The 26,261-nt window shown below is 44.8% G+C and overlaps 1 long non-coding RNA gene across 1 annotated transcript; it reads right to left on the bottom strand.

Moving 5' to 3' along the window:
• Nucleotides 1–15,805: 15,805 nt before the first annotated feature.
• Nucleotides 15,806–26,050, bottom strand: LOC123000843 (uncharacterized). The gene is made up of 4 exons (XR_008957870.1): nt 21,900–26,050; nt 17,968–18,144; nt 17,716–17,862; nt 15,806–17,288 (listed from the first exon to the last, which is right to left on the bottom strand). It is a non-coding gene; the product is annotated as an uncharacterized LOC123000843 (long non-coding RNA).
• Between the last annotated feature and the right edge of the window lie 211 nt (nt 26,051–26,261).

Here is a 26,261-nt window from a genome sequence, read left to right as displayed (position 1 = left end):
TAAAGAAGGTATTCCCCTTCCTCTTGGTTCCTCTTTTCTTCTGTTTTGGATGCTCTGTGTTCCTGTGGCTCCCATTTTGAGAGATCTAAAAATAATATGTAAAGAGAGCTGCTCAGTGAAGAGAAATCTGAGGTGAACAAGGAACTCAAAATCAGTAACTTGAATTATTGCACTTCTTCCTTCTTCACTGGGCAGAACACTTGATGACAATCCACGTGGCAGAAATCCCCATCCACTCATCTTGTCAAGAACCTTGATGGACATACCGTTGTCTACAGGATCAAGTCTAATTTCCTCAGTGGGGCATCAGAATCCTCATGGGTTTGATCCCGAGCAACTTTCTAGCTAAATCTTTCCCTGTTTCCCCACACCCTGGTCTCCTCAACATTCTCCAAACCACTATCCTCATCCTGTGATGATGCTGTCTTTCATCCCATGTGTCTGTCCATCGGGATCTTCAAACACCTAATGCCACGTTGAGATGCCACTTCTTTGAGGAGAGGGACTATATTGCAATCATCTCCACCTGTCTTACAGTGATTAGCCCAGTAGCTGCACACAGTAGGTGCTCAATATTGGCTTGTTTGCTGTTATGTTTCAAGCCTTTATCCATCTACTTGCTCTTGCCTGAATCTTTTGTGAATAGATAGAAGTCAGGCCATTGCAGAAGGGCAGGGAAAGGAGCAAAGGCTTATGTGTTATGCATTACATATCAAATTATATGCTATGTATTCCTCAGGCTCATTCATTCATTATCTGTCATTTAGTAAGCACCTACAATATGCCAGGCTCTGTGCTGAGAACTTCACATGATGATCACTCTATCATTTACATTTCAATGAGATATATACCATTCCTAGCTATATTAGACAAAAAGAGAAACCAGGGCTCAGAGAGGGGGTGCAATTTGCCAAAGATCACACAGCTAATTTGTGTCTGATCATAGAACAAAACCTATGGTCTTTCCATTATATGTCATCGCCCTAAGACAAAGACCCCAACACCAAGGAGCTCACAGACTTAAAGGGGATTTGAGTTTCATAGCCTGTTCACTAATATATGCATCCATTTACTCCACGAATATCACGTCAGGCATCAGGAACACAGCCGTGAAGAACAGGCAGTGGTGGATGGGGAAAGAAGGGGAAAACATGAAATCCAAAAAAGCCCAAGAAAGCAAAACAACTCATTGAAAAGATAAAACAAAAGAAGTTTACGTGACTTATTCACATACTTTTTTTCAATTGACAAAGGAAGAACTCTACAAACCTGGGTGGGGTTTTCACCATGATTGGTCTAGCTGAAACAGAGGGGGAAGTGAAAATCAAAGAAGGGAATGGAACATTGATTTGGGGTGCTAAACCTATACCATCACAAATGTTCTGTTTTGTTTTTCAAATTCCTTAAGATGTATGTTCAAAGAGGAAATGTCTGACAATTTGCTGGGTAGCCATGAAATTGGGTTGTTCAGGTCTCCTGGGCTGCTGGATCCACTAGAGTGTTCATGCCAAGGACACTCCTCCCACAGGCTACTCTCTGCCAATGACTAAGTATGACAAGGATTCAGGTCCAGGCCCATTTTTTTGGGACATGGAACTGCTCACATGGGCAATTTGGGCTCCGTCCAAATACTGGATCTCAGAAAAGCACTTCCGTCTCTGACTCTTTCTGCTGGTCCTTTCCTTCCTCCTCTCCTTTCACAGGTGTGAGACCTGCATCAGGGTCTGAGGGCTCTCCCTTCCTCCTCCTACTTCCTCCCTCTTTCTCCTCGCAGGTGTTTCCTCCAGTGACTGTCTTGGGCATCTAACCCTGTCTTAGTGTGTGCTTCTCAGAGGGCCCAAACTTCTACACTAGTCCATTCAGAATTCCAGGTGGTCAAGTTAGAAATATTTTCAAACTGTCCCTTTATGGTTAGTTTGAATTTATGTGAAGAGTTGGAAAGAATTGGTCATAGAAGAACAATTGTTCTCATGCTCCTTGACCCAAGGGCTTTCTAGTATCTGAAAGAACTCTCCTCTCAGACCATCATAAGTAACCATAATAATAATTAAAATGAAATCATTTCATCTTTTACTCTGCAATAACCAGTTAAATACTATGAGTGGGTATTTAAATGCTCATGTTAGAGATCAAGAGACCCTGAATAATGAGCAGGCTTGCCTGAAGTGATGATGTCTTAGTGGGTGGACAGGCATGGTGAAGATTGATTTTGCCCAGCTCCTGAGCTCCCCTCTTCTCCATGCTGCCATATGACATACTCCTGGTTTCATACCCAACTGCAGGACAGAATCAATTCAGAATTGATTCACTCTGAAGTGGCCATTTTGGGTGACATGATGAGTCAATTCAATCCAAGAACTTCATTTCTGCAAAATAAATATCAAATTCTACAGATATTTTTTAACCACCTTTAAGTGACCAGTCAGAGGCATTCTTGGCCTCTGGTTCCAAAGATAATCCCAGTGCCCAGCACCATGCCAAGAAGGCAAGCAGGGCCTCACAACTCTTGACTGGCTCTTGTTGAATGGATTGACCTTGAGTTTTCCCAAATGGCATCATCTTTTTTCAAAGATGACAATCACAGATGTCTTTGTAAAAAAGTGCTCATTTCAGTGGCAAACTGATGACTATAGCATGTGGCAACGGCAACTACAGATAGCATTCATTGCACCCTTTCTTTGTTGCGGTCACTGTGCCAGAACCACCCTCAATTATTGTCCCATTTTGTAGATGAGAAAATTGAAGCTTGAATGTATTAAGCAACTTGCCCTGTATGTCATAGCTAATAAGTGGTAGAGATCAGATTCCACTCAGATTAGACAACCACTCATCATTCTATCTCCTTCCCAGGGATACTCCTGGATTGAGCATAGAGTTCCCACTCTGGTCCAACGGTAGGGGGTAAACAAGACTGAAATCATGAATAACCTAGGATAGTCACTTATTTAAAGAAATATTTCCCAGTGCTTCATTCCGACTACATTAATAAGGTAAAACCTAGAAAGGGTGTTTAGACCTTTTGAGCTATGAGCTAAGTGGAAGGGGTTTATAATTATCTCATTAAATGTTTAATAACAAATGCTTCCAAGATGCTGGGGTGCATATCAAATCATATTTCTTTAATATTTTCCACAGATCCCTGCTATTTTGTTGACATTCTAACAGAGGAGTTTGAAAACTCGTAGAACACTTCCCAAGAGAGAGGACTGAAGGGAATGGGCTACCTTGGTTTCCTATCTTGGCTGTGCAGGCAGTCCTTGAGTGCACTACCAGCATCCCTACCTGTCCTCTCCTTGACCACACTGACCAACCCACATCAAAGGCTGAAAATGGACAGTGTGATAGGCTGTATTCACCGTACTCTACTCTTGCTGTGTTACCAAATTTAGGAAGCATCATCTGCAGATAGAAAGCTCCAGGACTGCCTTCATCAGACTCAGAGAAATGAGGAAACAAAAGAATAAATAGGGGGAAAGGCAAGAAGAAGGATATTCTAGTCATTGTTTATCCATGCATTACTTTGCTCATTCCCCAATAAATATATACTCATTCCCCAGTAAATATATATTTAATGCTTATTTTAGGTCAGGCACTGGATTAGGAACTGGTAAACCAAACAGACATAAAAAGGAAATGACAAAAAAAGGTACGGCAGACCCTGCCCGCCACATGTCATGCCTCCTCTTTCCTTGTTACAGCCCCGGTAGATGAATCATGACTCTTCTCAGCCAGTCACAGTTACCACACTCCCTTCGGGAGCAATTGGTTTAAGGTTAGACATGTGACACATTTCTGGTCAATGGCATATAAAAAGAAGTTTGCAAGGGGCCTTCTTGGGAAGATTTCCTTCCCCAGCACAAAGGAAATATACAAGGAGGAGGCCCTTCTGTTGCCTGCTTTCTCTCATCTTGTGTAAAATGATGCCCTGAGAGGACATGATGCTTAGAGCAGAGACAGCCATATTGCAACCATGAGGATAGTCATTGCCAAAACTCTAAGGATAAAGGAACAGAAAGACGTGCAGAGCATGGGTCATTGTCACATCAAAAGGTGACATGCGTCAGAATCCAGCCAACATGTGATCAGTTCAGATAGGCTTAACCCTTGGTAGGATTTTTTTCAAAGCAGGCTTGCTTTGAAATTTTTTAATAATTATTAATAATTACAATAAAGAAAGACGGAAATATACGGCATCCATTAATTCCAGCTCTATTTTGTATGAGGCAATGGGCAAGGTGTTTTTCACAACGTCTTTTTTCATCAACACAAGAGAGGCAAGCTGAAGCTCGCAGGGGTAAGATGAGGCGGTCACTTCCTATCTACCCAAACCAGCTGCAATTTTTAAATCTCTAGACTCCATTCCCTCTTCTCCGGTTAAAAGCACCTCAATTTTGGGGCGCCTGGGTGGCACAGCAGTTAAGCGTCTGCCTTCGGCTCAGGGCGTGATCCCGGCGTTACGGGATCGAGCCCCACATCAGGCTCTTCCGCTATGAGCCTGCTTCTTTCTCTCCCACTCCCCCTGCTTGTTTTCCCTCTCTCGCTGGCTGTCTCTATCTCTGTCGAATAAATAAATAAAATCTTTAAAAAAAAAAAAGCACCTCAATTTTGCAACGGGTGGCTCTTGATAAACCCTCAGCTATGGTGTCTTGGCCTTGTCTCCCATACTTGACACATAGCAAGGCCTAAAAAAACTAATATTTTCTCTAAAGCACACTTGTCTTATTCTCTTGATCCCATTATATATATATATATATATATTTTAAAAATATGCTCTTCTCCCAAGACTTGACCAAACTTAAAAAAAAAAAAAAAAGACTATATCTTTTATATCTTTAGCAAGAAACCACTCATTCTAAAAAGATTTACCATATAAGTAAGGTTCTTCTTAGGAGACAAGCAAAGTTCCAGTCTTCCAAATTCCCATTTTTCTCACCACGGACTAGTTTCATGTATGTAGAGAAGGTCCACTTGGGTAGAGGCAAAATGAGAGATTAGTACCAGTTAACAAAAAGTTGGAGGGAAAATATGCGGGAGGGCTCTCACCACTCACACTTGTTAGAGAGGTATTATAAACAAATACAAATTCTGAGAATAAGATTTCCCTGAAAGTACACTGTCACTGCCAGGAAAATATTGCTTATCTTTAAATGCTGAAAAGAAATGAAAGGATAAGCCTTGCCTAGAAAGTTCAGGAATATTTGCAGTCTGTTGATGTGACCTAGCACAACCCTTTAGACTCACGTTGCTCAGATGATATAGTACAGGGATCAGCAAACTACAACCTGAGGGCCAAATATGGCCTGTCACCTATTTTTGTAAATAAAGTTTTATTGGAACAGCCACACCCATTTGTTTACGAATTATCTATGGTTGTCTTCACACTACAATGGCAGAGTTGAGTCTGTGACAGGGATCATTTCTTCCACGAAGCCTAAAATATTTACTGTCTGGCCCTTTCTAGGAAAGGATTGCTGGGTGTTGGTCTAGCATTATAATATTAGCGATTATTATCAGTTATTGAACATCTACATTTACCACCACTTTCGGTTCTCAGGACCTCTGGGGTAGGTACCTAGTCCTATTTTTCCAAAAAAGGAAGGAAAATGAAGCTTAGGAGTTTTTAGTAACTTGCCCAAAGCAACAGAGACAGAGCAAGGATTCAAACCCAGACCCGCATGCTCGTTTATAACTATTTGTTGGTTGGCTACTATGTGAAGGCCAGGTACTAAGTAGAGGAGACACAGTGGTAAGCAGCACTGTAATCTTTGTCTCATGGAACTTACGGTGGATGGAAAGAGATTGTTGTTAAACAGATAATCACACAAATGCATATATTATCTATGATGACCAGTTGTGCTAGAAAAAGTTGTGAGACAAAAGAATAGAGCACTTGAGTGTAAAAAACAGGTGGTCAAGTTTAGGTGGGAAGGGAGGGTCCCTTAGGCTGGGTTCCCAAGGCAGCAAAGCCTGCTGTAAATCCCACTTGCTCATGCTTTATTGGGAGGGGCAGTCTAGGACAGCAAGAGGAAAGGACAAGGGGAAGTGAAGGAATGGGGGAAAGCCCGTGTAAGGTGGTGTTTTACCAAGCTGGCACCAGCTTTGCAAGAAAATATAGCTGATGGCTCAGATGGATGAGCCGTCTGGGACAACTGTGACTTGGAGATCCCACCCAGGAGAAGGCACAGAGAGAGATTTATCTACTGGCTCCTTCCCATCTCCCGTTTTCCCTGAGGAGAGCTGAGACAGCCTGAGGTGTTAGGAGGTCAGGAGATGCACAGGAGACTGGGCTCTCCATCAAGCGAATCACCACAGCAAAGAAGGTCAGATAAGGCTGAAAAAATCTAGAAGACCCAAAAGAGTCCATCATGGATCATCTTTGATGAAGTGATGTTTCTACTGAAACCTGAGAAATGAAGTGAATGAATGGGAGGAAACTTAATTCAGGTTAAAGTGAAAAGAAGTGCAAAGGCCCTGAGGCAAGAAAGATATTGGCATATTTGAGAAACTGAAGAAGTCTTGGGACTCAGGAGTTACATTCCACAGGTCCATAACCCTGCACCACTATTTACTAGCTGTCTACCTTAGAGAAGTTTCTGAGTGTCTCCGAGCTTCTATTTCCTCACCTATAAAAGGAGGATGATAATTGTCCTCATCTCACAGAGTAGTCGTAGGATTAAACAGCATCATACATGTAAGCACTTAACACAGGGTTTGGCCCATAAAAGGCAAACAATAATATTGGTCACTATCTTTATTATTATTATTATTATTATTATTATTATTACTGTTGTTATTACCTACTCTGACCTATTGAGTTAAAATAGCTGGAGAAGGACCCTTGAATTGCATGGTTAAAGAAAAAAAAATCCCTATGACAATTTGCATTACAGATCAGTCTTCTGTAGAAGAATTATGCTTCCACACCCTTGCCACACTCTCTACCAGGCCAGTAAATTTTCCTACTCTATTGTCAGATCTGGCTTCTAAAATTGTTTTGGTCAGTGGACTGTGAACCCCAGCCCTGCAAAAGTCTAAGGTGACTGTGTACCTGAACTTGGGCTCTTGCATTCCTGCTTTCTGTCAGAACAGCACTCTGCACATAGGGCCTGCTTCTTCTCATGCAGTCACAGACCAAGAAGACCTGTGGAAGGAACCCTTAATCAACCCACAGTGATTGCTGAGCTGTAAGCATCCTGTTTATGGAAAATTGTTATTACAAGCCACTGAGATCGGGGGCCAGGGTTTCTTTGTTAGGCAGCAAAAACGATCGATACACTCTCTAGTGATTCTTTTACAATGAAATTATGGAAATATAAAACACTGAGGCCCTGCTCTAGGCTCTTAAGGGAGCTTCTTTTTTTCAGGGATAGATATCTGTCAGAGACTCCAGGAGACCCAAGTGTATATTGAGGTGGTGTGAAAGTTGGCCGTGTCAGAGAATTGGCCCTACTAGCTGAGGTTAAGAAATACGCAGAGCTAACATGAGGGCATTCACTCAAATCTCTCCATGCTCTGTGTAAGAGGGGCAACCCCTTCCTGTCCTTAACACACACCCCACCTTCTGCATGTCCCATCTGGGTGATTTCTGTTCCCTTCCAGGCATCTCAAAATGTGCATTTTCATTTTCTGCTGATAGCAGAGATGTGGGGGTGGGGAGTGTTGACAAGATCCCAATTCTCAGGGTGTTTTTCTCCAGACCTCATTTGGCCCTTAAGCCACAGGTGGTCCCAAAACAACCCCAAGTCCTTGAAAATCCTCGTAGACCACCTTTGCTCTATGCTCTTCTCTAAGAACTATGTTAATGATAACATTCATATTTATACAATTTCAATGAAATATATATTAGAAACAAGACCTCTCTTTACTCTAACCAATACCTACTGTCCCCGCACATAGTGATTAAGAGGGAAAATTTTGTCATCAGAATGCTTACATTTAAATCCTGTTTGCCAGCTGTGTGACCCTGGACAAGTTACCCAACCTCTCTGTGCCTGCATTTTCTCATGTGTAAATGGGGATTATAACAGTAGTTCTATTGTAGGGTTATTCTGAGCATTATTTGAGTAAATACACATAAAGCACTGAGACAGTTGCTTGGCATATAGCAAAATGCTCAAACGAGTGTTAGCTTTTCACTATTTTTATGAATTTGCTCAAGTGTCTTGGTCACATGGGCAGAGGCAGAATGAGAGATTACAAATTCCAACCTCCTATAACTGTTAGAGATGGTCTGGGTCCAGTCGTCTGCCACACCTCTCAGGATCCACGCTGTGTTTGCCCTCACTCCGTTGTTCTGGTCTAGGCTGCGGATGTTCTTACTGGCAGAAAACGAGCTACAGCTGAAGACTGGAATGGGACCTTGCACAGCCATGTCCAGGAAACTAGAAGAAGGAGGGGAAGGGGAAAAAAAGGAAGAGAGGGCCTGAGGGCCTGAGTGCCATTCTGAGTGGGGTCAGTGCTGCACTGAGGGGTGTACCCTCAACATGGCAATCACTCAGGACGTTTCAAAGAGAAATTATTTATTTCATCATCCATTTGGTACAGGAAAAATGGAGAAGGTGACCTATCGGTAGCAGCCTCAGCCTCCCTTGTGTCTTCTCAAACAATTCCGCTCCGGCCCAGACTTGCATATCGTCCTGGCATTAACCATCATCCCTAGAAAGTGACTTAATGGGGAATTATTTCCACACTCCCAACTCTGGTGCACATTTATTGATCACCCCCTACACAATCCAGGCAATTTGCTAAGGGTTTTACGTACATTAACCCCCTAAAACTTCCTTCAAATCCTGCAAGGCCAGAATTGTAAAGCTCCTCGTTTTGTACATGAAGATCCAATCTCTGAGAGGCTAAATAAACTGTGCAGGGTCACTGGCAAAGCCAGGACTCAAACTCCAGTTCAGCTGTGCTGCACTGTATGTCTCATACCACTCTAGAAATTTACAGTCCAGGGAATGGTGACAGTGATGACCAAGATGAGGAGGCAGTTGTGGGTTTCTAGAGCACGACATCTCCCTGTCTCCTCTCTGACCCTTTCTGAAGCCCTCCCCTCATATTTCCTCCCTCCTGGGACCACCAGCCTGATGTCCTTTTTATCATTCCTTATCTTTGTCAGAAGTTTGTGGCCATTACCAAGAAGAGTTTCTCATGATTCAGAGAGAATCTCCGAAGCATCGAGGACTCAGCATGCTCGGGGGGAGATGCAGCTGGTGCTCCAGAAGGAGTCAGGGACTTGGCTTTGAGTCCATCATCTGTTGCTAGTTATGTTGCCTTGGCCAAGTCACTTGACTTCAGTGAGCCTTCGTGGATAAATGATACGTGTCCTACAAACACACTGTATTCTTGGAAGGTGGCTGTGATGTCCCCCTTCCCACCTTCTCTTCCCATCAAATCCTTTCTCTGGAGAGATTCTGCTTCTGCTCTACCCCCCCAGGTGTGGTCCACAAACCAAAACAGCATGTTCTGGAAAGCCATCTTCCCTAGACCAGGCACATCTGGTGGCCACAGTGCTCTGTGTAGGTCCTTTCTCCCTTGGAGCACAGCATGATAGCATAGTCAGCGGTCCTCAGACATGAGTGTGCATCAGGATACATGGAAGGCTGCTACCACCCTGACGGCTGGGCCCCACCTCCAGAGTTTCTGATTCAGTATCCCTAACACGTTGCTGGTTGACGTCAAGGCTGGTCTTAGGACCACTTTGAGAACCACTGGTATCGTCTTAATATTTGACAAATATTTACAGAGTCAGGATTAAGTGCTCAGACTACCTCTTGTCAATTCCCAGCTCTTCTGCTTTCCGGCCGTGCAATCTTGGACAAGTCAAGCTCTGTGAGCCTCAGTCTCTTCATCTGTACATGCACGTGACACTGAGGTTTACCTCGTAAGGTTATTGCAAGGAAGGGTGGGCTCCTGCTGAGAGCCTTTGGCGTTCTGTCCAGTACTTAATAAGTGCTCTGTTTGTGAGTTCTTAAAATTCAAGGGGTTCTAAAGCCCCTGCGGTCATTTAACCTGTATCTTCTCACCCTGCTGCACCCCTCAACACCCAGAAACAACATCTATTGTCACTACTAAATGTGTCTCTATTCTGGGAGTTGCCCAGAAATGAAGGCAAGCTTCAGAGCAAACCAGTAACTAGACAATGACAATAAGCCTAATACATCGAATCCTTGGGCTGGTGGCCACAAGGTCAGACTTCTCCAATTCTTGCTATCGCGAAAAAGCTCAGAACATGGCATCGAAAGGTCAGAATTTATGGGGCGCCTGGTTGGCTCTGTCAGTTAAGCCTCTGCCTTCTGCCCAGGTCATGATCCAGGGTCCTGGGATTGACCTATGCGTCTGGGCTCCCTGCTCGGCAGGGAGCCTGCTTTTCCGTCTCCCTCTGCCCACCCCTCCCCCTGCTCGTGTGCTCTCTCTCTCACTCTCTCTCTCTCAAATAAATAAATAAATGAACTGAGAATTTGGATCTAGGCCCTACCAGGTTTTGCCTAGGAATCTTAGCCAACTTCAATGCCATCTCTGAGACTCAGTTTCCTCATCTGTTCAGTGGGGACAATAATGCTTACCTCAAACTGAGTGAGCTGGCAGTTTGTTTTGTAAGCTGTGATTCTCCTGGTTGTGAGAAACTCAGCAGCTACCTAAATATTTGTGTCCCTTGCTGCTCCCGGCAATCCAGGTGCCACCATTGATAACCTGAGCCCAGCCAGCGCTCCCTGCTGGCCTGGTTGTACCGTCACCTGGACGCTGACTTAGCGGACCCTCGTTTCTGAGAAAAGCCAGGACACTCCACTCAATCAGCTTTCCCTGGCCTCAGCCTACCCATGTTTCCAGGGAACACCACTGGCCTATGTACCCAACTACAGGTCATTCCAAAAAAGTAATGTTCAGCAAAAGCTAGGAACAGTCACGGTCAGTTACAGCCCTAAAACCCTCAAGAGACAAGATTCATGATAATGTGTTCGTTTTCCTTCCTCTTCTGTTTCCCCCAAGAAGTCAATTTCACCAGTCACTGGACATGCTCTGAAAGAACTCAGAAAATCCCACAGGAAAGCACCAAAGATTGTTTTTATCATTTTGTTCCATTCCTCCTGTTTGCTTAGTAATCCTGGTAAACAACTTTGTGCAAACAGAAACCTTTTTCATTCTATTGAGTTCTTGCCTGGGGCCCTGTTGCCTCAATCTTAAGGTTTGGGGGTAGGTGGAGAAAGCACTGTAGATTTAAACTTCCTGATAAGTGGGCACATAACAAAAAATGAAAGAACACCCACTGGCCATTTTTTTATTCATACAACCCCCTTGAGGGGGTTGGATAAGAGTGGCTTTCTAGATTTCCATATAGATGCTCTATTTTTTATTACCATTATTAATTCCATCATCCTCCTTGTCATCATCATCATCAGAGGCTTGGGCCACAAACACAAGTTGTATTTGTAGAGTGTGAGTTAGTCTGGGGGATCGGAGACCTGAGCCCAAGGTCACTGTCAGCCATAGGCAAAGCCCTAGAGGGAAAGAAAACCTGGCCGTGTTTGGGTCCGGAAGGGGGCATCTGCAGAGCTTGCTGACCTGGCCTGAACCAGGTAGTCTGAACCAGGTACACCTTACAAAGACCCAGAACTTTGCCAGTTTAGGGGTTCCACACTGGCCCACTGACCATTCCTGAGTTACCACAGCTGGTGGCACTCAGGAGCTCTGTGTGGGGCGCCATGTCCGCACCAGTAGCTGAGAGGATAATGAATCCTTTGGCCACAGTTTCCTAGCTTCTCTCTACTGGCTCTCTTACTTCCCGAGCCTTTTCACACAATCCCTGCTCTTTACATACTCTGTCTATGCTGTCCAGACACCTGGCTTTTCTTGCCTGTTCCCATGCTTGGCAGAGATTAGCACTCTCCACAGCCTTAACTCCAATTAATTCTTTGTTTTGTTTGATTTCTAGCCAATGGCCAGCAACTCCCGGGGTTTTACTCCCAGTTGCTCAAATAAATAAACCAAATGTTAATTCGTTGCTCTTTGATTACGATGAAGTGCAGAGATGGTGTCACGGAAATACTAATGTTTGTCTAGGTGTCCCCCGTAGCACAGTGGTGGCACTGGGTTTTGGTTTGGTTTAGACGGGGAAGGGGACGCCCCTTCTTTGACATCCATCATCTCATTGGATTCTCTCAACGGCCTGGCAAAGTGGACAGGACAGGAACTATTATCTGCGTGTTGCCGATGAGGAAACCAGGCTCAGAAAGATGAAATAAGTTGCCCAAACCACACAGCTCAGAAGCAGCTCACTGTGGCTAAAACTCGACCTGACTCCCAGTTCAGCAAAGCTGTGGTGGGTGGCTCTGTCCCCCATCGGCTCATCAGTTGGGATAATAATAATAATAATACTTTATATGATATAGTTTCCCAGACACTTTCTGGGTTATCCAGAGTGCATTCTATGGAACAGCAGTTGCGTGAAACAAGACACGGAAAATAATTCTGTGGTCAAGTATGTCTGCAAGATGCTATATACTGTATTCTATTCTTGGAGATCTGTATATGTATTAGAACATGAAAGCCTCTGAGAAGTTATGCTGTAGGAGACTTAAACAGATTTGTGACCCAGAATTGTCTGAGTGTATTTGATCCTGGGGAGGCCAGAGTGGAAGCAAGGAGATCATGTCCCAGTAATACATGCAAGAGCCTGGGGATGTTTGGACAAAGAGGGACAGCACCGAGGTGGTGAGACACGGGTAGATTCTGGACGTATTTCAGATGCAGAGCAGACCAGATTTGCTGGTAGAAAGGATGTAGGGTGGGGGCGCCTGGGTGGCGCAGTCGTTAAGCGTCTGACTTCAGCTCAGGGCGTGATCCTGGAGTTTTGGGATGGAGCCCCACATCAGGCTCCTCCGCTGGGAGCCTGCTTCTTCCTCTCCCACTCCCGCTGCCTGTGTTCCCTCTCTCTCTGGCTGTCTCTCTGTTAAATAAAATCTTAAAAAAAAAAAAAAAAAAAAAGGATGTAGGGTGTAAGCAAAAAGGGGAGGCCAGGATGGCTTGGAGATATTAGGCCTGAGCCTCTAGATGAGTAGAATGGCCACTTCCTTCGAGAAGCTCTCCCTGGATGAAGAGCTCCACCCCATCATTGCAGCTTCCTGCAGCATCCCATCCCCAACCTTCAGAGATCGCAGTTTTCATTTTATTTGTTGATGAGATCGCTGCCTATGGCTGAGCTTATAATTTCTTCCTTACTACTGTATCTCCAGTGTTGGGCACATTGTAGTCAATAAATCTTTGCTAAATAAATGAGTGAATAGAGACTAGCATGAAGTGGTTGCTTAACAAATTGTAGCTACCATACGACTAGCCAACCTAGTACGCAGGCATCATGAATATAACTAGTTGATTAGTATGCAGAGGGCTGGTTGGAGGGTGGTGGGAGGGGCAAGACTGCTAACTGGGTGGAGGACCCAGTTTTAATCTGAGCCCCGTCCTTCTATCTCTTGAATTGCGTAAGCTCCTTCCTGTCTCTGAGTCCAGTTCTTCTGATCCCATTCAACAAGGGGTAGGATAATAGGATTTCCATCAATCTACGCCTTTGCTGCCCATGAATGTAAGTGGAAACCAGGCCTCTATCCTCAGGAAGGTGTGACGCAGGACAGCCCAACAGAGACCAGGTCTGATCAAATTCTCCATGATCTAGCCCAGCTTAAGTCCCGGAGGCGCACAGAAAAGAGGAACGCAGTGGTAGCTAGAGTCACCAAGAAGGCTTGCTGAAGGCTCCTCTTTCTCCTCCCAAGAGTCTGAAGTAACAGATGAATATGGTGACGTTTGGTGGAGAAAAACAACAACAATAAAAAAAAAATTCTTCTGGTTTTTCTTACTCCCAGTCCAATTGGCAAGACTGTAAGAAGCGCTTGCCCTTTTCCTGCCCCCAAAAGGGATCATTGAGCAAAAGCCACTTGCTCCATTAAACGTCACTTTTCACCTTGCTTTGTGCCTCTGAAACAGACTTTCTTTTCTCCTCCGGTTAGGAAAACACAAAAATACATTTCCCATCTGGACCTTTTTTGAGCCGTTCTCCCTAAAGGCTGGTCTTGGATCGCTGGATCAGGGGCCTCCCCACGAAGCATGGACTGGGTCCCCAAATTTCCAGCAGCTCTGTCGATGAGAGCCCTCTCAGGGAGGGCTCCAGGGCAGATGATTTTCAGTTTCAGTTCATTTGTTTTTGTTTTCCATTTGGTTGCTCAGGGCAAACATCTATCTACCCTGAGAGCTTCTCCCCTGGGGACCGGCCACCCTATCGTGGCTTGTCTTGGTGCACATGTGTAAGGGTCCCCTGGTGCTCAGGCTCTGCTTGCCTCTTTCATTCTCCAGAAGAGGTCACTACTTGATTAAGAAAAATGGTGACCCCCCAGCCCCCCAGTGCCAATCGATGCACAGTTACCAGCCGTTAATAAGCAAACCCTTCCAAGCTGCCCAGTCCTTCCTAATATTCTCACCATTGATTCTATTATAACTGTTATCGTGAAAAATATTCATAGCACCATGCGATGATTACCACCACCTCTGTCTCGCTTTACAGAGATCCCGACGTGACAATCTTTTTATTTTGGACTCACCCTGCTCCTGCAGCTGCTACTGAGCCCAGTTTATAGGTAAGAAGACTGAGGGACAAAGAGGTGAGCTGGCTTACAGATTATCAAGAGCAACGGTGGGATGAGAACCCGTGTCTTCTGGAAACAAATTCCGGTGTTGAAAGAAAAGGTGCGGAGTTTCACTGGCTAAACTGCCCTTCTTAGGCAGGAGTGAAACATTGAAACATGGTAACAATTCGAGGTGAGAGGTGTCACTCTGTGAAGACAGAAGGCCAGCATGGATTGAAAGCCAGTGGCTGAGCTGGAGGGCAGCTCAACATTCTTTCTGTTTTCAGGGTTCAGAAAGTAGACAATGGAAGCCAAGCTACCAAGACGAGGGCAGTAGGAGCACCCACCCCGCTGTCATGGGGATGGGATCGAAGATCCAGCTAGGGCGCCCTGGAGCCTTGGTCCCTGAATGAAGTCCCTGAGGTGCACAGAATGCCATTCTCAGCTCTTGGTTTCGAGTCACATTTGGAGAAAAACTGGGGGTGGGGAGGGTCAGGTAGTGATTTCCCGCAAGCTTACGAGAACCACAGCGGTCTGGATGATTAAGGAGGAGAAAACTCAACCATGGTCTTGTAGGAAGAAGGAAGAATGCAGCTGAATGCCACCATCAAAGCTGCCTTAGTTGTGAATGAATTCTAAGTGACCATTTAGCTTTGGACATACACTCAGACTTCAAAATCCCAGAAGCAAAAGTTGTACAGCCAGGATCCCAACTTTGAGACACAAGGTTACGGAAGCGCCCCATGGGCCAGACCCTGGATATTTGCTCAGCTCTGGCAGCCTAGGGTTATGGGGTGAGCCTAAACTCTCTGACATGTGTGGTAGGTGAAGGCTACTACTCTCCAACAAGACTACAAAAAAAGAGAGTCTGTACCAGCAATGGAGGAGGTTAGATACAGCCAGCCCCCAAAATGAAAGTCTATGAGAGCCCACCACACATGGGATTGGGAGGCAGCCTATAAATCCAGTGGTTCTTGCAAAGAAGCTGTGGATCCCTCTAGCATCTACGGTAAATATCAATCACATCCATAATTTAATAAGCACCTAGTATGAGTCGAGAACCTAGTATGAATTGAAGGTAATGAGTGCTACATACATATATCATCACACTCAATTTTCACAACTGCCCCTGTAAGGGTTTTTATTTCTTCTATTTCACAGAAAAGGGACCTGAGGCTCAGGGAGGCAAGGTAACTTTTCCGGTGTTGCTCAGCTGGCAGTTAGAATTAGAACTCAGATCTAGATAACTAGGCAAAACAGCAGCTCTTTCTACCACCTGGTACTATGATCTCCTGGCTAGACCAGGTAACCCTGCATTTCCATAGCAAGAGGACTTTAATGAAGAGGGATGAAGAATCCGTGGTAGCCAGGCTGGAGAGGACACTGTTGATAAGGGTTTGAACCAAGTTGACATCTGAAGTCATCCCCCAAAATGAGTGGGAAGCAATCAGCTACTGGGATAATTCTAACAGTACATTATTCCCAGTTTTTACATTTTGTCCTATGGCTCCAACAACAAACAGGCAAGTGTTTGCTGAGCTGGACACTGTGATATTAAGTCCTACAGAGAATGCACGGACTAGTAAGCCAAGACGTTTCCATGTTTTTATTCAAACACCTTGAAATCTTACTGTCTTCCTGTATGCTTGAAATGCTACGCAGCAATTTTAATTATATGGCCTCCAATATTATAGGACAAGGGTCCCAAGGAGGGAGAGTCGGAAGAATTTCACAAAAGAATTAGCTTTTGTTAGCTCACCACTGAACATTAGGTTTGGACAAATAAAATAGAGAGACAAGACAGCATACCTGGAAGGGGAAATGACATCTGCAAAGGCAGGGAGACAGTGAGATTAGCCCAGGCTAGAGTGGAGAGTTGATACTATTATGTAGTGAGAGAGAGAATTAAAAAGCAGGTTGAAACAGATACATGCAGGTATTTTGAATTTCTAGGTTAAGGGGCTTGATATTTACATTGAAAACAATGGGAATCTGAGGGAGGTATTTGGACTAGTTAAGTGCATGTCCAGCACCCACTATAGTTCTTGGAATCAATCAGATATTTGATACAAGTTTGCTAAGTGAGTGAATGAATGGAAACTATGTATAGGATGGGCTGGCAAGGAAAGAGAACAAAGCAAGGACACCAATTAGGAGTCTGTCCCACTAGCAGTCTGGGTGATGCAGATAGAAATAGAAAAGCCACAGAAAGCTTACAGACAATGAAAAAGACATCATAAAAGGAAAAGAAGATTATTCTAATTCCAGCACTATTTTCTGATTGGTAGTTTGCACCAAGAACAGAGGGAAACAATCTTCCACTAACCTCCAAATTCAAGACCATAAGTCTGCCAGTAGCTCTAAAGATGTTTATGCATCTCTGGACGTCCAGAGATTGAGTCAGGAGAGAAAAAGGAGAGGAATCTTTAAAACAGAAAGGAAAAATATAAAAATTCCCACATGTTAAGCTTTGGAGCCCATGTTTCCTCTTGCTGCTAACTGATTCACTGGTATTCAACGTACCTGTGGTGAATGAACAAACACAGAACAGCAGGTCTTGTTATGTCCATTTTGCAGATGGGAAAAGTGAGGCTCAGAGAAGCCCCGTTTCTCACAGCAACTTGACTCCAGGTAATCTGAATTAAATCCTGTTTGTATTCTGTTGGCTGTTGTTGTTTTCTATGATCCCATACGGCAGTAGGAGAGAGAAGAAAACAGAAAGAGAAATATAGAGAAAAATAACCACCCTGAGAAGTCCCGCTGGTAGACGGCTGGGGAAAATGTGGTGGGGCTGCATGAGCCTGTGCTCCACTTGTCTCTTCGCCCTAAGTGTGAACACTCATGGGTTTACCTAAAAACAGGAGCAATGAATCATAATCTGTTTTCTCTCCTGACAGTATATATTTTCTTTTTAATGCAGAGAGACCACAGATGTGTACTTGGCATTTTTTAACAAGTCCGTGTTAGGTCAGTAAATGCCTGCCTTCCCCGTTTCGCTCCCTGCATCATCACTTACAAATTCCAGCAGATGCCAGGGAGCTCTCCCCGAAGCCAATAAGCCCCAGAATTAGTAAAGCTACACCCTTCTGACCAAACAAGATCTTACCGCTGGGAACAAGTTGCTTGGTTTCAGCAATTTGGTTTCTTGACAAGAGCCAAAAAGTGCTGAGATCCCTCCCTGGAAGGAAAGCAACCTGGAAGAAGTCATAGATGGCATCCCTCATGCTCAGCATCCTTCTTCACGACACGGGACCTACCAAGGGGATGACAGAGATTTCATAAAAGCTTTACAAGGCACAGTAGAGTACAAAGGCTCCGAGCCACAGTCGCCTTCGTAAAGATCAGCGGTTGCGCTCACCTCTCTCATAAAGCTTCAACGGAAAGGTTGGCCAGATTCCTTTCTGTGTCTTGGGAAGCCCCAACAAGTTGTGTTTCTTCATTATGATTCATTCAGACTCACTGAGCTCCGCCGACGAAGGAGGAATGATCCAGAGTTAGCGTCCAACGTAACTAGTGACTTCTTAGAGATTGTCACCTGAAAAATGTGTTTGAGTTTTAAGCCACAGCAACTGGTGACACCCCACCAAAAGCTCACAAGGTGATACTTCTTCACCTGGGCCACCTTCTGCCTTTTCTCCTGTCCCCTGCCAACACCACCACCTAGCCTCGTTGCCTAAGAAAAATGGCTTCTTTCTGAAACCAGAATCCAGGGTTACTGGGATGTATGAAAACCCCTGTAGACAGAAGCTTCTCCACATTATGGAGCAGCTCACCGGCATATATGGGGAAGGACATGCAGGGACGCTGTTCCCCTCAGCCCTCTGGGTAGCTCAAGCCCCCAGGGAAGGTGGCTTCCAGTAGATTCTTCTCTTTGCCCTCTGTTCTTGCTTATGTGTGCCTAAATTATCCTTTCTTACACATGCCAAGAAATTTACAAAAGAAGTTGGAAAGTGTTGTCATGGATTATTTTGGGAACAAATTGGTAAAGCCTTTTTGGGTTGTTATCACAGTGTTGTTTATAATGAGGAAACATTAGAAACAATTTATGTGTCTACAAATAGGGGTTTTGTTAAGGTCATTATGGTAGAATCATTCAAAATGGAATAAAAATCATTTCATTGATCTGGCAGGAAATTTATGATACATTAAGTTGAGAAAAGAAGATAAAAAAACAGTAGTTGGAAGTAGTATTATGTGTTTGTTCAAAAATAGAACATTAAAAAATAGAATATATTAATATGGTCATATATGCACAAATGTATATATGACAAATATAATAAAACACTGTGGCATGGTGGTATGGGGATGGCTTGGTATGTAATTGCTACTATGGCAGTGGCATTGCCTTAAAATTTGGCATTTCTAAAGTTAGGCAGGGGCTCCTGGGTGGTTCAATCGGTTAAACATCTGTCTTGGCCTTAGGTCATGATCTCAGGGTCCTGGGATGGAGCCCCGTATCTGGCTCCCTGCTCAGTGGGGACCCTGCTTCTGTGTCTCCCTCTGCCTGCCACTCCCCCTGCTTGTGCATGCGCGCTCTCTCTCTGTCAAATAAATAAATAAAATCTTTAAAAAAAATTTTTTTTAACTAAAAAAATTAAGAAATAAGTAAAGTTAGGCAAAGATGAAGCCCTGAGGATAAGGGAGAAGGTCTTTTCCAAAGTGGAAAATCCCTGCTGTGGTCAGCCCCTCAGGAAAAAGAGTGTGTATTTTAGCAATTAAGCATTAAAAAAAGAGATTTCCTTCCTGGATCTTTTGTTCCCTGGTAATCTCCTTGAAAGTCTATGAGATCCGTAATCTTTCAGAGCGAACTAGTCAAGGGAGATGATGTCAAGGTCAAAGCTGAATTCTGGGTCATTTTCTTTGTGCAATCCCTTAAGAAGTTTTAAAATCTTTTCTACATTTTGATCTGTTCTGGGAGCCAGTAATAATGGTAGCAATAAGCACCTTTTGGGGGCCAGGCACTTTGCATCCATTATTTTCAATCCACCCCACAGCTGCGTCAGATGGAAGGGAGTATTTTTGTGTTGCAGGAAGAAAGAGCTAACAATCCTGAGTATTTATGCGAAGCCAGACACTCTCTTCAGGCCTCTGCCTCGATTCTCATTAATTCCTCACGACAACCTCCAGAAATACTGCTACGCTCCCACTTTACTGTTGAGGAAGCCAATGAGTAGCTACAGAGAGATGAGTAGCCCTCCCAAGGTCACACAGGTTGTTCGTGGGGTGATGGGACTCAGATTCAGGGAGCCTAGGAGTTCTAAGACCTACTCCCAAATGACAGAAACATGGGAAGGGGGCTTATCCATGGTAGGGCCCAAGTGTTAAACAGGGAAGCAAATAACACTGGAGGCCAGCTCAACAGTGGGAGAAGGATTAAAAATAAAGCCGCCCTCCCCAGATAAAAGTCGAATCTCCCAGGGACAGACGAATGCTGACATGGCTGACCTGTCCTTTGACACCCTGCCCAACACCACCACCCCCTCCCCCGGCTCTTTGTCTGATGCTAACTTCGGGTGACTTATGCTCCATTGTTTTGAGAGAGGCTGCATTCTTTAGTCATATCAAGAAGAAACTCAGATCTCCCTGTAAGAGGTGTCTTTTGGTCATTTGATACACATTGTACACCCGAGCCTAGATCATGGTACTAGGTCACAAGGCTAAGGTACTCTCAGCCTCATCGTAAACACATGAACAGTCTTAATTACGGACTATGGCAGACATGTGAACAAGGGTTCATGGAAACAGAGAGGTGTGCCCTTGGCTCTGCTGGGGAGAGGAGGGCTATGCCGGGCAAAGCCCTCAGACATCTACAGCTTTGTCACAGGCTGGTAGGCATCACTCCCAGCATGCTGTCAGGCTCTCGCAGGGGGCTCCATGAAGTGGGAAGCACTTGGCCTTACCCTTGGAACAAAGACCCTCGAAGCAGAAGTCTCTAACGGGCCCCTCTAAGACCTAAGATAGACATTCCTGCCTATCGGAACAGTGACGATGGCCAAGGTGGCTGAAAGGGATCCAGTGAGGCTGACCATGGACTGAGGCTGCCTTCAGATCCAGTATGATAAAGTTCTCCCCCTCGCTTTATGCTTCGCCTCTTCTAGAAGCTCTTTGAGCTGGATCTATACACCCAGACAAACACACACTTGCCCCACGCGCATACACTCATGCACGTGCCCAGATTCTCCTGAAGCAAATATTATTTTAAAATATCCAAGGGCAGTGACCTGCGGGTCTATTGAACTGGAATTACTGCGGCAGCAACATCCCTTTCAAGCCAAACTGAGATTCGAGTCAATACCTCCGGCCCAGATGCTGTGTCACTGAGCGAGAATTTCAGGTGGATTATGTCAAAGTGAGCCCAGCACGCAACTGATCCATAATCGTGCTTGCTAAGAGCATTTAGCCTTTTGGCTCCAGGCCCTCTGATGTCTGCCTTAGACTTGTGTCAGAGGCTAACGGCAGAAACAGAGGCAGTGCCATTCAGCTTAATTGGGCGATCATTAGGACTTCCTCTAATAAATGGAGGAAGCTGGGAGCTGCCGCTGACCTCCCTGAGGCTGTCTAGGGGTCTCCTGCCCAGGAACTACCTTACACAGGATCGATTGATCTGCAGTTGCCTAACTTCCCAGCTTGATCTAATTAGTAAACACCTTCAAAGGGATCAAGCTGACTTTTGAGACAAAGTCTACTGCACACGGCAATGGTGGGCAAATAAATATTTAAAGGGCACATCCGTGTAGGTGGAGAGGGGAGGGGCAAACAGATTAGACACAGATAGGAGTTAACTCTGGGAGCTGTGTTGTGTAATCGTCCTTGCCCTTGCCCCTCCACTGGCCAAACTTGCCCCCTTCTCCAGGACTTCTGTGGGATCCGGCTCCCTAGACACCCAGCTACCCAGTCTCCAGAAAGCACTCTCCTGAGACCTGAGCATAGCCCTGGTCATTCACTACCACAATTGTTTCGGATGTTAGTACTGAACGAGACCTGTTGAAGGGCCTAGAACAGAATGGTGCTATTCAGGAACTGGCTGCTAGCAGCTAGCATGCAAATGATTGCTTGGCTGTTGGCTGGGGTTTTTTTGTTTTTGTTTTTGTTTTTGTTTTCAATTCGGCAATGATTTGAGAGTCTGACTCTCCATCGATGACATTCTGGCAACACCAGCAGTTATCAACGGTCCCTCCGAGGAAGACCCACCCTGTCTACAGCATTCCCTGACTCTTTGTGCTTTTGCTGTGGTTTGCAGCCAATTATCACGTAGCTCCCCCACCACATGGTGCGAAAACAGCAGCTCACCAGACCTCCCGGCTCACACGGCGGCTTCAAAGCTCATGGTGCACAAATGGACCGTGATCGCCCACCTCCACCATCAACACGCTGGAGGAACATGTGGCAGAAACACTTTCACAACTGGATTTAAACCCAGGAGCCGCACTCGGAATCGGAGTTTGGTTCTCTGGAATGGATCAGATGGGTAGACCGAGATGAGCTTCCTTAGTATGCTTGATTGAACTCATCTGAGCGGAGATGGGGCTGGTGGGGGGGGGGGGGAGAGGAGAAGACCATGCTCAGGACGCCAGCCGCCTGCCAGGCATGGTGTTGAGTGGGGCCTGTTCGTGGTCTCACTTAATCTGCCCGGCAAACCTGCAAACGAGGTATTAGTAGAGAAAGCAGCTGGGGCTGAAGTACATGAATTGAACTACATACACTCCCAACTTGTTCTATTTCGTGTTTGTTGTTTATTGGTTTGGTTTTGGTTTTTTGCTGTACCAGGTATATATTGATCATACATTCTGCAAAAATTATAAAAAACTTGAAGGCCGGGTCCTTGTCTGTTTTCTTCCCACTGTATCCACAGTGCAGAGCTGGGTGTTGGACACATATTCATTCTTTCATTCATTCATTCATTCATTCATGCCTTGACTCATATCTATTTATCAGATATGAGGGATACAGCTGTGAGTAAAACCAAAAAGACACCTGTTGTCATGAAGCTTACATGTTAGTTGAGAGAGACATTCCATCAATAAATAAGCATGCTGATAAAAGAAGAAAGGAAGGAAGGAAGAGAGGGAGAGAGGAAAGAAGATAATTATCAAAAAGTCATGAATGTCATGCAGAGAATTGAGATCGGAAGATCTGATGGAGAGAGGCAGTGCCCATGAATTGGACCCTCAGTATTCTCCAAGGAGGTGACCTGTGATCTGAACGACAAGAAGGAGGAGCCGCAGAATATCAAGGGAAAGTGATTTCGGCCAGAGTGACTGCAAATGCCCTGAGGTGGGAATGAGCTTTAAGGGTTCACAGAACTGAGAAAAGCCACTACAGTTTGAGCAGGTCAGTGAGGGGAAGTTACACGAGATGATGTCATAGAGATGGCAGGAGCCAGGGGACACAGAGTTTTGTAAGCCGGGATTGGACTCATTCATCAAATATTTGTTCAATGAATAAATGCACAGGCCGTGGAGCACTATGGGAATGTAAGTACCAACCGCCCTTTAGGAGCTCACAGTTGTGCCAAAAAGATGAAAGAAATCCACATGCGCTCATTCAAGAAATATTTATCGAGGCTCTAGCTGTACCAGGCACTGTGGCAGATCCGGGGGGTCCCCGGGGTGAATGAGCCATGCTCCTTACCTTCAACCAGCTTTCAGTTTTAAAGAGACAGACAAGACCACTTTTCAGAGCTGGAAGTTCCTTCATTTGAGGAAACACTATGTGAGCACATGGACTACATCAGTCTCAGCCTGGAAAAAGTCAAGGAGAAAGATAAGACGGCCAAGATGAAGACGGGTTGGTCCCTGGAGGCTGGAAAGGTCAGGTAAACTTCCCATAGAGAAAACCAGCCTTAACCTGGCACTTCAGGAATGAGTGGAATGTAGAGGAAAGAGGGGGAGGTTCCAGGTTGAATAACAAATGCTCCCAGGTTTGAACCAAAGGTCAGCACTTTCATGGGCATTCAAAGCCCCCACAGTGTTTGTTCCTCTTAACCAACACCTTCCCCACACGCGTGCTTGCCGCTCCATGCTTATCCTCCCCGTGTCAAAACACAGCCGAAATGATCTGCTAACCATTCCCCAAATTGCTGAGCGCCTCAGTCACTCTAAAATGAAAATCTGATCCTCATTCTAAGAACACCTCCACAGCTTCCGGTTGCTTGACTATTCCATGGATAGGGAACTCCTAACTCCTCCATGTGTTTTACTTTAGGACAGTTCTTTTCCTTGCCCAAGAGATTCCTCTGCTTCCTTGACGCAGCTCTTCTTTGACCTTAATTTCAGAAATATTTTGGTCAATTATTACTGGGTATGAATTAATATTAAAACCCCAGGAGTGTATAGCCATAACCATTAATTTCTCACTCATGAATATATGGGCTGGCTGGAAAAGCTCTGTTGCTTGCTGCAGGGTGGGGGTCCAGGGTTCTGCTCCACAAGTCTCTCCTTCTGCTCTGGGACCAATGGGCCAACCGGGACACACGGTTATTATGGTGATGGCAGAAGTATAGGAGAGTGAGTCTGCCATAGACACTGGGTAACTTCTGCCTCCATTTCATTGGCCAAACCAAGTCACATGTCCAAGCCCAAGGTCAAAGAGAGTACTCAGAAGCGTATACTCCGCTCACCATAAGGACGTGGCAAGAATAGATGCAATGGGATAAGTTACAATTACTCAGTTGAGCACAGAAGTTATAAAGAATTCATCCTCCTTCTCCCACTAATGTCAAATCTCAAAATGTAGAGCTCATATTCCTATGAACATCCTCACTTTCCAGATCAAGCTTCCTTAACTTCTTATCCAGTAGGTTCTTAGAACCCTTATCCTCACCATGCCCTGAACACATTCTAGTTTGTTAACATTTCTAGGTAATATTTTTGGCAGAGGCGATCATGGTACTCTCTTCCAGTGTGGATTTGCCAGTGCAAGACGGTGTGTGCATCTGTTAGGATTTGCTCCAAAAGTTAGCTCCTAATTCTTTGGGTCAGCTAGACAGTTATTCTGGTCTGGGCTGGGCATGGTTGTGCTCATCTGGGCTTGCTCAAGTGTCTGCTACCAGCTAGAGGCTGATTGGTCTAGGATGGCCTTGATTCCTGGGGTCTCTCTCCACCTTGTCTACCTTCTTCCCCCAGGAGGCTAATCAGGACCTATTTGCATGACTGTATCAAGAGTTCAAGAATGGAGCTCACATGCTTGAGGAATAGGTTCAAGATGGCACAACATCACTTCTGCCATGTTCTATTGGCCAAAGCCAATCACAGGGTCAACTCAAAGTCAAGAAGCAGGGAAATAGACTCTAGCCTTCCATGGAAAAAGCTGCAAAGTGCTTTGGCCATGTTTGTAATCTCCCGGACAGAGGTACTCTGTACCCTCTGTCCATGAATGCATTGCATGTAGTCAGGCTTACCATGGGGTCTTGGCCTGTGCCACACTGTTGACTTGCAGAGTTAGAAGTCGCTTAACAACTTCAGACAGTGAGTCATGAACCATTATCAAGCAAATTCACACCACATTCGTATTTATGCTGTTGACCTGAGCTAAAGTACGACCCCTCATATTTCATTTCAACTCCATTGCTTTGGCGACCATTGATCCTTCCACCTCTCTTCTTGTAACAATTCTTTGTATAACTTGTTAAAGAAGTTGCCAAATTTTGAACAACATCTTCATGTATTTCCTTACCATATCTGGTATAAGCAGCAGTTGTTACCAGGTCGGTTGTAACAACCGTTTAAGGACAGCGATGATCACATTGGCCAACACTGCTGGATATTCTATGGCGGCACCAGAGTACTGGGCACACAGCTGCTCCCTGCTTCACATACAAAGTCACACAAGAGTGAATCGATACTCCATACAACACAAACCCAATGAGGTAAATCACTGGCTTTTCAACTCTTTTTTTCAGTAGAGTCTTTTTTTTAAAAAAAGTTGAAATATCATATAAAACCCTAACATGAGAACGAGATGAACATGGGACTACTCTGGCCAGAAGAAGGAACGTTCCTGGAGCTCTTTCTACTCAACTTCTCCCATCCCAATCTTCCCTACGATATCTGAGGCCTCGCTGGATGCCATGGAACAAAATTTGAAAATCACTGAATGAAACCAATGCTTTCCAAACTTGGACAAACATGGCCCTCAATAAGAAATGCATAGTGACCCAGAGCACACACACGTATAGGTAACTGAAACAACTTTCCCCCTGAGTGCAATAGACTCTATGTTTTCTATTCTACTCATTTCACTTTTGGAATATTGATCATGAGCTAGGAAGTTATATTTATAACCCACTAAACAGGTCACGCCCCATAGTTAGAAACCCCTGGACGAGACGACCCCTGAAGACTGAAGAAGTCTTTCAGTGTTGAAACTATTGGCCTATTGTTCAATAGCTTCTGTACCCTCAGTGCTCACTGTTTGTTCTCAGGGACAAGGAGAGACTGGTGATGGACACCACCAAGAAAAGCAGAAGTGAAGTAACAGATAAGCCATAATAATGCTCCCAAGAGTAATGGAGAACACATGCCCTCAGGGACACTAATAAAATTAGTAGATTAGCTCGTGAGAAGAGTTTACTCTGGAGCCAGACTAGCTAAGTTAAGTTCCCAGTTGTGCCAATTGTAGCCTGGTTTCCTTGGGCTTATTACTTATTCTATC

This window comes from Ursus arctos, unplaced genomic scaffold, assembly GCF_023065955.2.
Source record: "Ursus arctos isolate Adak ecotype North America unplaced genomic scaffold, UrsArc2.0 scaffold_6, whole genome shotgun sequence".
Classification (NCBI taxonomy): domain Eukaryota; kingdom Metazoa; phylum Chordata; class Mammalia; order Carnivora; family Ursidae; genus Ursus; species Ursus arctos.
The sequence above is the reverse complement of the archived record's forward strand: the minus strand, read 5'-3'. Positions and strand labels throughout refer to the sequence as shown.